The following is a 15,549-nucleotide window of genomic DNA, read 5'->3' on the forward strand; positions in this document are numbered from 1 at the left end:
GCTTGGGTTGATTTAAACTTAAGAAGGGTAATCCCTGCTCAGCCGGTATGGCTTAGTGGCTGAGCATCAATCTATGAACCAGAAAGTCATGGTTAGATTGCCAGTCAGGGTACATGCCAAGGTTGTGGGCTTGGTCCCTGATGTGGGCTGTTCAGGAGGCAGCCAATCAATTATTTTCTCTCTTATCGTTGATGTTTCTATCTCTCTCTCCCTCTCCCTTCATCTTTGAAATCAATAAAAAAAAATATTTTTAAAATAAGGATGATACCTCAATGGTCCTAATGATAGTTTTCATTACAATCTCTTCTATATGTTTTCCAGGAAAGCAAAGAAGAGGTTGAGAATTTAGGGACATAATGGTGACGCGCCATGTGTCCTGAGAGCAAGTGAGGCAGAGTGAATTAACAGTACAGTTCTCAGCTCATTTGAATGGACACACATTCATGTTTTTATCATTGTTATACCCATTTACCAGGCCTATAATTTATTCAATATTTTTCTTTATTTTTCCTGTAACTTTCTTCATTAAAAGGCAATTTTATAACACTACCACAGGAAACCCAATTGTGTTCTAAATATAGAGGATGAAATAAAAATAATTTTATTAAATTCTTATTACAGACTGTTGAGTGCTGAAAGTGCTAAGCCTGAGGCCAGCTCTCTTTGTTAAGGGAGTTAGCACACCTTCAACATGCGCTAAAGCCACTTGTACACCAAACGTTTTCTACTTGATTGATCTGGATGTTTGAGAGATAATTGAAAAGAAAAAAAAAAACTTTCCCATCATGTTATTAAGTCCCCCCACCCCCGCTGAACCATCTAAAACCAGTTTATTTACCAATCTGTGGGGTGGGGGGTGGACTTAGAGTCAGAAGTCTTGACACATGGGTTTGATATTTTGCTACCTTCTTTTTGCCAGGTGACCTTGGGAAAGTTAACCTCAGTCCTCAGTGAGCCTCTGCTTCCTATAAAACTGAACATAATCCTTGCCTTACAAGGGTGTCTGAAAATTAAGTAGGAAAAAGCCCTGAGCACAATGGAGGGCCCACAACAGGTGTTCAATAAGTGTGTATTCACTCATTTGCTGATTGAAGTACATTGAGAGAGGGGATGGAAAATGGCTTCATGAGGCTGCAGTGGGTTTTCAGGAACAGGCTTGAGATTTTCTTCAGGCAAAAAGTGGTAGTGACCAGGAAATGAACTCTTCCTGCCTGAGAAAGACCAGAAACCATGGCAATGAACATTACTTAACAAGTCCTCAGTGATCCAGGACATGCAGGCAGATCAGCCCAGCACAGCACTCCGAGGAATCAGATGTCCTGGAGGTGAAAGGTACCGTGGAAGTTGGGACTCTGCCATTTCAAGCTTCTGGTGATTAAGTGAGGCCAGTGAACTGGTCCTAGGAATCACAGCAATCACGTGGGGAAGTGAGTGTTGGAAGCAATGTGGGTGGTCGGTGGGTGGAACACATAAGAGTCTACCAGACACCAGCTCCCAGGGCAGCTTCAGGAAGCACGAACGCTAGACTTGAGAGCCTTTGCTATCTGCTTTCCAGTCACATTGAGTCACCTTGAGCTCCTCAGGCCTAGTATGCAACACTCAGAGGATCTGTGTGCACTTGTCCTTCTGCCTGGGACAATCCCCACCATGCCACCCTCCCACCAAGTCACAGCAGAGTGAGCTTCCCAGCAAGGCCTTCCATGCTACCACCACTGCCCACACCACACCCAATGCCCCTCTTACACGGTCACCTGGCACCAAGGACCTTCTATTGAAGCCATTGGTTCAGTTGTCCTTGTACCTATATGTGCATTATCCTTTGATGAATGTCTTTTCATATATATATATATATATATATATATATATATATATATATATATATTTATAGCTAATATGCAAAGTGTCACCTTGGGAGTTCAACTGGGAGAATGGGAGTTTGATGGCTCATTATGATATGCCCAAACATGGAGGGCAACCAGCGGTGGCAGCAGGGTGCTGAGGAAGCAAGGGAAGGAGGAGGTGGAGAAGTGGGGGGGGGGGGGGCGCGGAGGGGGGGAGAGAACTGTGTGATGGCAGTCCATGGGTGGTGAGGGAAGGAAGAAGTGGGGAGGTGGGGAGCAGGGAACCTGATCGGCCCTGACCGCTGGCCACCTACCTATGCTTGATTTTCCTGCACCAGGCCTCTGGTTTGCTTATAACCTCCCTAAGACAGGAATCCTGCCTATTTTTGCTCACCTTTGTATCTTCAACACCTGTGCAGTGGAATTCAAATGTCTGTTGCAGGAATAAATGAGGGACATGAAGAAAAGATTCCCAGATGGTTTCCTGGTCCCTCAGTCTGGCATAGGGCGGACCCATTGGTGCACACCGGCTCCTCCTGTGCTCCCAGGAGCACCCAGCTCCCACTGATTCGGACCTTCAGCAGCTAATGTGCCAGGGCTCCTGATTCCTCTCTGGTCCGCACGGTATTCAGGACCCAGACTCCAAGCCACTGCTACCCTCCCCCTCTGCCGAGCCCCAGCCCCTTATCCAGAACACTGACAGCCCGGTTAACCTTGCTTCAGAACAAATTGCCATCATAATTAAATGCCAACGCATTTTGCACATTTTACCAAGATACTGCCTCACTGTATGAAGGGGGAAATTGGTTTTGAAATTAAAGCAGATTGTTAACTATTTTTTGCTGTAACGTTTCCATTAAAATGCCCGAATTTATTGCATGTGACCCAGTCCATTTCAGACAAATGCAATTTAAAGGAGACAGGGTCTGTCTCGCCGAAGGAGCATTTGGGGCAGAGCATTCTGCCTTGGCTGAAACCACCACTAAAATCAAAAGACAATAAACATCACGCCAAAGGATTATTTGCTTCAAAGCAAACAAAAGCTTTATTATCACGAATGGCTTTCACAAATTCTCAGGATCCATAGCTATCTCACATTAAATTTCACTCAAATGAAACCATACTTTTTTTCCCCCCTGGACAAAGATCAATATATATGTTTTAAATCACCAGCTAAACACAGCGACCTCTTATTGGTACTTGGGCTGGTTTCCAGGGAGCACACGCCATGCTGTGAGGCCCTAGCGATGCTGACAAATAAGCAGTCTTTCTCCCGAGCCAGACGGACTGAGTCACTTTAACTATGGAAAGCAGGAGTTGTTCACACAGCCTTTCCACCCGGCACGCTAAGCCACGGTCAGCTAGGCCTGCAGGCACTAATCCCGAATGGGGAGAGGGGAAAAGCTATGTGCTGCTGTCGTTGTTTTTTCTTTGCTTATTTGTTTCAAGATTTAAGAAATATATATGCTTTCTGTAACTAGGGATCAAAGACAGCAAAGCCAAAGTCACAGGAAGCAAAACCAAGCCACGGACATTCACAGACTCAGCCCACGGTCTTGTGGGGATTTCCTAAAATGGATCGCTCCCTCTTCGCTCTAGGCACCCACCAGCCCCAAGGAAATGTCTCAGGTGAACCGCAGCCCACAATGACTATTTCCCAATAAACAGGCATTGATTGCTGCTCTGTGTTGGGCAGGGGAACTACAGATGCTGCCCTCGTTCACTGTGGCCCACTGGGAGTGGGGGGTGGGGTGTCCTGTCCCTCTCTGACCTGCCCCCCTGGATGTCATGCTGCCTCCTCCTGACCGTCTCAGGCTGTCCTCAATTCTCTTGTGATTATTCTTTGTCCTGAAGTGTGGCTATTTCTAGTTTTCTCCCCTTTCTCCATTGTACATCGTGTCCTGAGAGTAGGAACTGCTTTCCTTACCTTTCCTTACCTGCTTTCCAAACATGTTTTAATTGAAAGGAAATGCTTCATCATGAATTCTTGTCTGTCCCATGTGGCCCTCTGCACTGACCTTCAAAGTCTATGTTCCCTTTTAGTTTTCCATCTCCGTGGATCCCGCTTCCTCCTGGCTGCCTTGGGATCCCTCTGAGACACATCTGGCCATGCCATCCCCTGGCTTTTTTTCTTACTCTCTACCCTCCCACCATTCTAGAACATAAAATTCCTCCCGCAGCAAAATGAGGCTCCTTGAAATCAGACTCAACCCAGAGTGCACAGTCTCACTTCCTGCTACTCCACTTTCTCCTGTGCCCATCTCCCTCCGCTTTCCAAAATGTCAGAGGCTATTACATAGCAGTGACTTAGCACATCCTGTTCCCTCTGCCTGGGACATTGTTCCACTACCTATCTACCATGGGGAATAATTTCCATTTCGGTGGGATATTTAATAGTAGTTACATCACTACTAATTGTGATATTTTTCTAAAAGCTCTGGTTTATTGAAGTTACAACGGGCTATCATTGAATGTTTTGCTTCCATTATCTTAGTTCCTCTTGGAAAAAAAAAAGTATCATGAGATTGCTTATGTTTACTCCCATTTTCCAGAAGAAAAACCAAGGCTCAGAGGGAGATGAGTAACTGGTCAGAATCCACAAGTATGAGGTGGTGAGGGCTAAAGTCCTTTTGAAGTCTGCCAAATTTGGAAGCTTGGGCTCTCTGCTGCCATGCCAGACAGCGAGCTGTGATTTAAATGTCACCTCCTCTCTGTAACTTTTTCTGATCATCCCCTCCCCTGCCATGGGATTAGTCACTCCATCCTCCGAAAACTCACTGCTCTCTGTACAGGCTGCTGCTTTATTGTCTGAGCATTTTTCCTGTCAATCCTCCACACTCACATCTACCATGGAGCAGAGTCCTGGGGGACAGGAATTGTCACCTGCACCTCTTTGGCCCCCCCACCCCGCCACCATGTGTATCTCACGTTGCCTGAGATGCTGCAAATGCTCCACACAGGTTTGTTGAGGGAATTGGGAGAAAATTTGGAGATAAAATACCCAGCGTAGAGAGACAGACCACAACAACAGTCCTCATTTCTGCCCCTGACTTTCTGCAAAATTTCAAACAAGTACTTCCCCCTCCTTCCTCCACCACTGCCTCTAAAGTGGAGCCATCTGGTGCCACAGGCTGGTTAAAAGGGAAATTATACACATGGAAGTGCTTGACTGTCGCATTAATTCCTATATTTTTTAAAATAGTGTTTAAGGTTGTTGTTTTTTTCTTGTTTATAAAAGGAAAGCAAAATCATTTTAGAAAATGTGAAACTACAGAAATGTACAAACCATGTGTCCGTTGAGCAGAAGATGCCAATATAATTTTAGCCTCAGATTACGGTTCCTGGGCCCGATTTCTGAGAGACCCTATTCTTCCCTCCCTGACCTTCAGGGTGCCTGAAGGCATCCTTATTGTTGTTACATTCCTGTAATCCTTTCTCTGTATTTAAGTCATAGAACTTCCTCATGCTATTAAAAAATAATCATGAATATTCAATGGCTGCACTAAGGCCTCACTGTGTGAGAGTGGTGTGAATGTAGGAAAATGGGCTCTGAATTTGAAGGAGCAGGTGACAAAACCAATGCCTTTGACTCGCTTAAGAAGGCCAGGGCCCCAGGCAGGGATGACACGGATGGAGACTTTTTGGGAGACCTGCTCCTTTGCAGCGAATCCCTGGGCTGCTCCACGGGCACCTCCCACCCCTCAGAACATGGTCACGAGGCCCTCCCTCTAGTCTGCATTCAAGCTTTTGTAGTAGACGTATGGTGGCTGACTCCATCTCAAGGGGGCTTTGTTCACAGCCCAGCTGTGGTGACAGCTTGATAATAATTTTCAAGTTCAGGAGAGATCCTAAGTCGAGGCCATAAAATAGTTTGCGACCTGGTTCATTGCTCTTGCATCAAAGGAGAGAGAAGACTTGAACGCTGAAGGAGAATAGCGACGGCTCTTATTTCCTGAGGGCCCGCTGAGCGTGAAGCCTGGGCTGTGAGCTTCACACATGGGTTTTCATTCCATCCTCACCCTGGGTGGACAGGAATAACCATTGGCCTCACTTCGCAGACGAGGGGACTGAGGGCAGGGTTGTGAAGACACTTCGTAGCTGTGAAATGAGGCCTCCTTGCTCCTCTTGGGAAAAGGGGGACCAGTTCTCAGCCAGTCAAAGCCTTTTGAAATGCAGATGCTGCGCCCCAATGCCATGGCCCCCAGAGAGCGCCACTGGACATGACAGGGTGCTGTGTCGATGTCCAGACAGCAGACCTGAAGTTCTAAAGCTTCTAAATTCTCTTGGGACAAGAAAAGGCTAGCCTCTCTCCCAGTGCCAGGAAACAGGATGGGATATACCTTTAAAAACACACTTAAAAGCACCTGTCAGACTCAGATCTGTCCAGCTCCACTATCAGATGCCAAAAGGCACTGAGATGTTTGGAGGTAATTTCATTAGGATGATGACATTCCGGCCAGGCATTTCCTAATACTCACTGTTCAGTTCCCAAAATCAGTCTCTGCCACCCCCTCTCTGGGTGCTGACCACAGGCGCCCTGGGTGACTCCTGGAAACTCAGCTCAGGTACCAGCTTCTCCAGAGCCTGCGCTCACCTCCCCAGCACAACCTCAGGCGTGAGCTGCTGAGCCACGTGTGACACATCAGGGTGGCAGCAGCTTCAGAGTGTGTGTTATCTTGGAGCACTCTATCCTTATGGCCAAGGTCTGCTCCATTGAAGGATGCAGCTACTGTTTTAACACATTTTGGAACCTCTATCTTATCTTACTTTCCTCATCTGGGGCTCATCACCTAACAGAAGAAAGGTTTGGAGAATGAGACTGGCTCTGATGTCCCAGCTCTCAAACACTGTCTAAAAGAATTATACCACTGCCAAAACTGGTTTGGCTCAATGGTTAGAGCATTGGCCTGCGGACTGAGGAGTCCCAGGTTTGATTCTGGTCAAGGGCATGTACCTTGGTTGTGGGCACATCCCCAGTGGGGGATGGGGGGGGGGTACAAGAGGCGGCTGATGGATGTTTCTCTCTCATCAATGTTTCTAACTCTCTATCCCTCTCTCTTCCTCTCTGTAAAAAATCAATAAAATATATCTTTAAAAAAAGAATTATACCACACAGGGCTATAAAGTATTGGGGAATTTTATATTTAAAAGGTCCGTGAGGGAAAGCCTGACATAAAACAAATCTTTCCTCATCTTGTTTTCTCAGTCAGGATTCTTTTAAAGCTAGACATTAATTTGGACTTTCAATTAGTTTGTTCTTTCCACTAACTCACTCCCATAGCTACCTGCCCGGCCCAGGGCCAATGGACAGGACCCTCAAAGATAATAGGACACAGACCCTTTTCTGAAGAAACCTAAGTCTACTGTGGCACATAGATAGGCAGAGAGACAATCTCATTACGACATGGCGATGCTATAATTGAGAAATGGACAGAGAACAATGAGGTCACAAGAAAAATGACCTTGAGCAATGAGAGGAGGTTTCACGGAGCAGGAGAGAAGGCAGAAAATGCTGCTCTCTCTTAGAATCCCCTAGTCCTTCCTCTCCACCCACTCACATGTGCCATGGCTTTCAAGAAGGAGACCCAGTCCCTTAAAGTCCACCTTGGTCACTGACTCCTGCCAACATGCGCTAAGGGTCCCTTGGAAGTTGAAATACTAATTCATACTTTGCACATACCTTTTAGGCCAAGTACTCTTTGATATGCAATTACCAAAACGCTTATTATAGCAAAACTTCCCCCACCCCCCACCCCGCCCCGGGACATAAGCACCATCCACATTTCCATATAAGTTAACAACCAGGCTCCCCCAAGTTCATTATGCTACCTTTTGGTTACCACACAATTTCAGGTCTCCTCTATGATTTCCCCCCCTTCTAAACCTGATCTCCCTCTAACACACACACACACACACACACACACACACACACTCCATCTCAGGAATTTTCTCAAATTCATTTTATCTCAGGAAACCACTGCCCAGACAGGTACAGTGAAATGATTAAGATGTCAGTTTCACACGCTGCAGACCTGGGTTGGGACTCCAGCTGCCTCTTTCCCAGGCGTGTGATGCTGGGCAAGAGGCTTAAACGCTCTGATTTCTGTCTCTTCTTTGACATGAGATTTTAATGATTGTCAGCCTCCCAGATTCTCAGCTACCGTGGGGCCACTGACACTTTCTCATCAATAAAGTTTTCCTCGAAAAGACCACATTGACAACAGTGTGAAGAACTCGAAGGGGACAAGAAGATGTAGCAATGGCAGCCACGAAAGACAGTCCTGGCCAAGCTGGGTCCATGGCACTGGTGGTGGAGAGGAGCATTGGATTTGAGAGGCCTTTCGGACTGGAATGTACAGAACCTGGAGATGCCTGATGTGGAAGGAGGAGACTCTCTCTCCCTTCAAGACCCATCAGAATCTCCATGTCTCTGTTCTAGCTCTGTCTTCTTTGTTAACCCCGCTATTTCCTAAGTGCCAATGCTCAATTACACAAAAAGTTTTGCTCCCATTTTATAGTTTTTTTTTTATGATTCATTTTCCAGAATTGAGATTGATCCTAAAGATATAATTGTCATAAACCCATCAAAAATTCCGTGCCATTGTATAGGTTTCTGGGAGTTTCCACATAGGTTATCCAATTACATTCTATGGTCTGGGCAGGGCAGCAATTGGCTTTAAGGAAGTTCATTGGTACTTTTAAAATGTTTGATGCCCGGTGAACAAAATTAATGGGTATTAATAGTATATTATTGTGTAAAACAGTATGCTGTTGAAGAGCAGGAATTATAGAAACTACTGCCTGGGTTCAAACCTAGTTCTTCCATTCATAAGTTGTGTGATAACAGCAAGTTATATGCCTTCTCCTGTGCCTCAGTTATCTCATATGTAAAATGTGAGCACCAGATGCAGGTTAAGAGAGCTACTTAAAGTGCTTAGTGCTCTGCCTGAAGTAGGATATTTGCTCAATAAGTGATAGTTTTATCAAATATGCTGGTTTTTAAGGGAGTGTTGGGTTACTGAGTGAAGGTCCAGAGTCAATCAACCATTTCCAGCCGGGAACCCCACCTCCCCAGTCCTAGCTATCTTCACACCCGTTCTCCAGGAGACGGGGGTGGGTGGAGCTGGCACTCCCTGTCTTTCTGTGGCTTCTGCACAGGTTTCCTGGATCTGTGGGCTCACAGTGTGGCAGAGAATGGGCACACAGGTGGCCCACTTGCCATTTGGAAAGTGAAGGCAGAGCTTTGCGGCCCTGGCTCTCTGATGACTCAGGTATTCTCTGGAGTCTTCAGTGCTCTTGTGGGTGAAGCCGTGAAGAATGGGGTAGTTTCTACTATTATTATTTTTTTTTTCCTTTTAGAACAAACTGCTCTGAATTTCTGGAGCTGGCATGATGCCAAGGGTATTTACCTTTATTTAATCACTCAATAGACTCCCTGTGAAAACAAGGGTAATTAGGCCTAAAATATATCACCCAGAGGCTTATTTTAACTACCCGAAATAAAAGCTAGATCTCCAATTCCAACAAAATTACCAGATCATTTCCCTTCTAAGACCTTCTGGCAATGTTTACCTTCCCTGGCGGATTCTCCCAATGCGGTTGTCTGTCCCCAGCTCCAGGGAGTCCGGAGGCCGAGGACAGCCTTATCCAGAGCAGCCAGCAGTGAGGAGCCTTGGCCAGGAGGGGTTCCCTGAGACTGCCACCTGCACAAACAAGCCTGGCATGTCTCCTCACACCACTCCAAGGCCTATGGAGCAGCGCCACCCCCCCCCCCCCCTACCCAGGGTTCACGTCCCACCTTGCAATTAGCTGTGTGACTTTGGCCACAATGCTCAGTCTATTCTCCTGAATAATAAGAGATGATGACAATTAAGCTAAGAGGGCTCAAAGATATGCTCAATCACATGATAGGGATTTTCAGTTAGACTTCCTTTTTGTATTTTAACACATTTTTTATTTTCTAAGTTTGCAATCAACACAGTAATAAACCACTGTGTCAGTTTCATTGGCAGCATGCTCACTTTCTTTGGGCACATAAAGTCAGGGTGCATCTTACATTTGATAAAATATGACCTGTGGTAAATAGAAACCATTCTCTGGCAAAACTGATATATTTTTTTAGTATCTTCTGCTCTTAAATCACAGCTTTCTTAAAGGAACCAACACAATGTGGAAGAAAATAAGAGAATATAGGTTATAAAAGGCCTTTTGGACTGGACCAGAAAAACACCAGTGGTTTCAATCTGTACATAACTGTGCAAGTGTCTTGCATACCTCGTGTTTCTCCAATCTTATGCTCATGACAGACATCATTAATCAATTCAGCACTTCTTCCTACTGAGCCAATATGCAGCCTTTGAATCTTTCTCAATGCAGTACTGTAGGTAGTTAATGCCAATCCATCAGAGTTGATACAGGAAGCAACATCTATTTTCAGTCCCTCACTCAGAAGCTTGGGAGATAGGGAAAGAGAATGGGCATTGGCCAAGTCAAGAAACCTAGTTGCATGAAAAACATCTCAACAATGACAGAGTCCAATGCTCAGAAGTCCAGGTCTAGAGCTGTGAAATCAACATAAAGTCACAGAGCCAACTCTCTGCCAAACGAGTGAGGAGACTCTCCTATGCTCCCTTACCCAAAATATCCTTCTACCAACCCATGCTGCCTTTCTCAGCATCAAAGTCAAACTCTTTGCTTACATAAGTAAACAGACTAGATTCTGGCAAAGAGAGGAAGACAGGGCAACAGCCATGTAAAAGTCCTTCGCTTTCTGTTTTGCAAAATTTCCTTTTGCTCATTTGTCACCATAAACACCTCATTGTTCAGGCAGGCAATCTACAGAACAAAGCAGGAATGGTTATTTCCAGCAAACGATAATTACAATGTGCTCTGTGCAAGAAGCAATCATCCTAGCCCTATGGTTCCTGTACGTTTAATAGCCAACACCTTTCATAGCAATGTTCCCACTTCCATAAATAAGAGAAAAAAAGTCACTATTTAATCCCATAATGACACGATAGAAACCAGCCGCCCCGGGCCTGATCAAGGCCTCCTTGGGATTTCAGAAGTATCAGACAAATCGGGTGTTCGCCATAAATATTGGTTGTTTAATATTCCCACGCAATGGAAAGTAACCAATAAAAATCATATCTGGAAAATTAAAAGTGACGGTTGGAATGGGGATCTCTCCTCCTTATCAAATTCCAACTTGAAGTTAAATTGGGGCTTTCAGTGCTAAGACAGGGACCCTTGACCTCTGAGTAATTGCTTTCCAACATCATTTTCTTTAATTTGGAGGCGAGGGTTCAATTCTAAGAATTGCTGGGTATGCCCATTTTGTGAACATGAAGCTACATCTTAAGAAATGCCTGCTTATTGCTTCCTCCTCGATCAGGACATCCCTCCTCCTAGTGAGGTGTGCTTGCTGCCCAGCTGAGTTCCCCTCGCCCCTTGCTCAGCACTCTCAGCACTGTAATTACACCAGCAAACTCAAGGGTCATTGAGACTGACTCAGCTTCAGCTCAGAACCTCGGCAAGGTTCCGGGAATCAGCCCAGGGGGCAGGGCAAGTCTGAGCAGGAGGTTTATTACACTGCCACCCCCTGCCCGAGAAGTGAGCTGCTCCCCACATTTAGAAAAAGCATTTGTTGAAGGAGGAAAAAAGGGTCTGAACTAAGGGAAAAGCACACAGAAAATCATGAAGGTCTGCTATAGCACAGAGTTTGGGGGAGCAGTTCACGCACTCGTAACTTGAACACACATTTATTGAATACCTTTCTTATGCCAGGCACCCTCCTAGAGGATGAGAATGAGTAAAACATGCCCCTGGCTCTCAAGGGAGTCTGCAGAATGTAGGGGGCATGAGTCACAAAAACAGAAAATCACCTTGCAATGGATCGAATACAATGGTCCACTGACTAAGAGGGACAGAAGCTCTGAGAGTCAATGGGAGACCAGAAGGGGAGGGACTGGGGCCAGAGATGCTGAAAACAGCAGCACTTAGTGGGTGATTAGCAGTGGCAGGCGAGTGGGAGGGTTATAAACTGAGTGAATTTGAGGCACTTGAGAGATTTCCCTCTGGAGGAGGTCATGGTTTTCTTGAGGTCACAGACCATAGTTAACTCACTTCTGAGGCTTTGTGCTGAGTACCATAAGAAGTTCTCACAAAATACTAAATAGATAAATAAATGAATATTGCATATAAAGAACCACCTAGGCAGAGGCTTCTTGTGTATCATCTAATTCTCACAGCAATGCTATTTTAAAAAGGTCTATTATTATCCCATTCTATGGATAGTGTCAGGCCTCCAAAGTCTCAGGTATGAGAGAGAAGCCAAGTAGGGCAAGTTCACAGATTAAAATGACAAAAAAAAAAAAAAAAAAAAAAAGGTAGAGCACAAGAAAAATGCTCAAAATCATTAGTCATCATGGAAATGCAAATTTAAACTACAATGAGACACAAACATTTATAATGTTTATAAATCCATTAGAATTGTTATAATCCCAAGGACTGACAATACTAAATGTAGATAATGTTCATATATAGATAATGTAGATCATAATGTAGAACCCTCAAACATTGCTGGTAGGAATGTAAAATGGTACAGGCACTATAGAAAAGTTTGGCATTTTCTTAGAAAGTTAGATATACACTTCCTACATTCCCCAACAATTCCGCTCCTAGGTTTCTACCCAAGAGAAATTAAAATATCACATACAAATGTTCATACAAAAATCTGTGTGTGAGTTCATAGCAGCACTATATACAATAGCTAAAAGCTGGAAGTAATTAAAATGTCTATCAAGTAGTAAATGGCTAAACAAATGTGATATTTTCATACAATGTACTGCTATCCAGAAATAATAAGGAATTAAGCAGTTACACATCCTAAAATATAAATGAACCTCAAGACACTATTCCAAGAAAAAAAAAAAGTCCAGACACAAAAAAACATATGTGAAATTTCCAGAAAGGCAAATCAAAAGAGCTAGGCAGTAGATAAATGATTGCTTAGGGCTGGGGGTGGAGACTAGGCGTGGACAGGAAGAGGCTGCAAATGGAACCTTGGAGGATGGAGGTAGTGTTCTAAACTGAATTATGGTGATGATTGCACAATTGCAAATATTTACTAAGACTAATTATTCAATTTCCAAGTCTGTAAATTGTACTTCAATGAACCTTTAATAAAAAAAATAATAATAAATAAATAAATAAAGAGAGCTGTAGAAGAAAGGGTGGAGGATGTCCCAAATGGGTTGGTGAGATATTTGGGGCAGCTTCATAAGAGAACACGTTTGTGCTGGACCTGGAAGACGAGGGAGGGTTTCAACAGAGAGAAACAGCACGTAAAGGCATTCCAGACAAAGAAAGCAGCATGATAGCGAATGTGCCAGGCATGTCTGGGCAGTATCCAGACAGCCAATTTGGATGGATAAAAAGAAATGAAAATGAAAAATTTGGTTGCTGCCAGATGACAGGAGACAGGGCAAACTAATGCATTTATGACTTAATTTGGTTGACTGTGGGGAGCCACTGAACATTCTGGAGTAGGGCAGTGTCCTGGCAAAGCTGACTGGGGCAGCAGTGAGAAGTGTGTGCGGGAAGGGCGAGTGACCAGGGCAGAGCAACAGATGAAAAGCTAAGAGAACTGGTTGTAGTGAATGAGGGTCAGATGGTGGCCACCTGCTTGTGTCGTTAATGCAAAGAGACAGAGAGACGCATTGTACCTGATAGAAATAACAGATCCCATTCTTTGTTTTCTGTTTTCTTTTTTTTAAAACCTGAAGATATTTTTTCCAATGAGTTTTAGAGAGAGGGGATGAGAGAAGGAAGACAGAGAAATATCAATGTAGGAGAAACACATCGATTGGTTGCCTCCCACATGCCCCTGACCTGGGCCTGGGCTGGGGAGCAGCCTGCAACTGAGGTACATGCCCCTGACCAGAACTGAACCCAGAACCCTTTGGTCTGCAGTCTGTTGCTCGATCCACTGAGACAATGATCCAGGGCCATGATCCAGGCACTGTTCTAAAGAATCACTTGTGAAGGCGAGAGAGTGTGAAGAGCCTGTGATGTATGAAATAAACTAAGTGGGTTGATGACCACCTTTAGGTCTGACTCCAAAGAAAAGGAATAAAGATTAGAGGACTCATAAGATGCTTATCTAAGGTGTGCTATGGAAACCACAGATATGCAAGCTTGTAGCTGAATAAGAAATAGTGATACTGCTAAGGTGAAAGGATGGTAAGTGGGACAAATGACAGAGACCAAGTCATGTGGCTCTCTGCCCCCAGAAGGCAGAGGTGCCTGGCACTGCTGGCCCTTTCTCTGATGTCCCCACACCCTGAAATGTGCATTAATATATACTAATTACCCATGCTTTGACATGAGTGGACAGAACGGATGAGTATGAAGAAGATTGTTACACTTTGCTTCCAGGGAACAAGTCCTTGCCCATCTAATCCTATGTATTCTAGAGCTAATATGCTAACAACCTTCCAGATGACCTTCTGGATGAAGCCAGTAGGGCTGCAAGGGCCAAGCCCCTTGCATGAGTTTCATGCATCAGGCCTCTAATGTTAGAATAACTCTCAGTACCCAATGGTTTGTGGCCATGAAGCAAGACCGCAGTCTATCCATGGTCAGCATCCACTTTTAATTATCTGTCAACACCTAAATATCAGGACATTTAACATAAAATTTCTATATTTTCAGCTTCTCTTGAAATGCTGGGAGTTCTGGAAACTATAGGACCCAATCCCACATGGTGTCATCAGAGCTGAGCAGGACTTGTCCTCTTTAAACATTAAGGTCCCTGCCTGGAACACTCATTCATTCACTCAATCATTGAACAAGAATTTATTGTGCACCCACTACATGCCAGGCACTGTTGCAAGGTCTAGAGATATGAATGTACAAATCAGACAAAGTTATTTACATTCCTAGAGCTCATATTCTCACCAGGAGAGCACAACAATAACCAAATAAATAAAGGTATATAGTATGTTTGTTTGTTTGTTTTTTCAGATGATAAGTACTAAGCAACTTAAAGGAGAGTAAGGCATAGAGACTGAGAGAGGATATAGACAGCAGTCAGCAGGGAAGCCTCTCTGAATAAGTGACATTGAGCCAAAATCTGATTAACATGATGTAACCAGCCCTCAGACTTGAGATGCAGATGGGCCAAGCCAAGGAAATGACAAATGGAATAATGCTTTATATGTGGGAGGAACACGGAAAAGAATGAGCAAGGGGGAGAGGGCATTTCAGGCCCCAGCGACGGTTTAAATGTTCCTCTGAGTGAGATGGGAAAGCACTGGTGAGTTTGAGCAAGAGAGTGACATATTTATATTCATAATTCGTCCCTGTAAGCATTAGTTTTTGGCCTTTGGCTTAGAGCACGGTGGGCAAAGATTAAAGGGTTGAAGATGGGCTCTGTGTCTGGAGAGAAAAACAATCAGACTATGAGGTAGGTATCTCCTGATCTATGGAACATAGTGTTTGTGCAGAAGAGTAGCCCACAATTTATCAGTTACCTTGAATTAACCAACTCTAAGGGAAGAGTTAATATACAAGTAAGCCACTTAGAAAACCAAGCTCATGGGACCTGGAGACTGAGCCCTGCTTGACTCTAGGTCAGAAGTAAAGTGAACGTGAGCGTGGAGCACTCTGCTCAGTCTCCTCACAAAGAGCTTCTCTCACTTCTCCC

The 15,549-nt window shown here is 44.5% G+C and overlaps 1 protein-coding gene across 3 annotated transcripts in view; it reads right to left on the minus strand.

Moving 5' to 3' along the window:
* Nucleotides 1–15,549, minus strand: part of DOCK2 (dedicator of cytokinesis 2) — a 355,728-nt gene that overhangs the window by 183,613 nt on the left and 156,566 nt on the right. The window lies entirely within an intron of this gene.

The sequence above is a fragment of the Pipistrellus kuhlii genome, unplaced genomic scaffold (assembly GCF_014108245.1).
Source record: "Pipistrellus kuhlii isolate mPipKuh1 unplaced genomic scaffold, mPipKuh1.p scaffold_m20_p_8, whole genome shotgun sequence".
NCBI classification, from domain to species: domain Eukaryota; kingdom Metazoa; phylum Chordata; class Mammalia; order Chiroptera; family Vespertilionidae; genus Pipistrellus; species Pipistrellus kuhlii.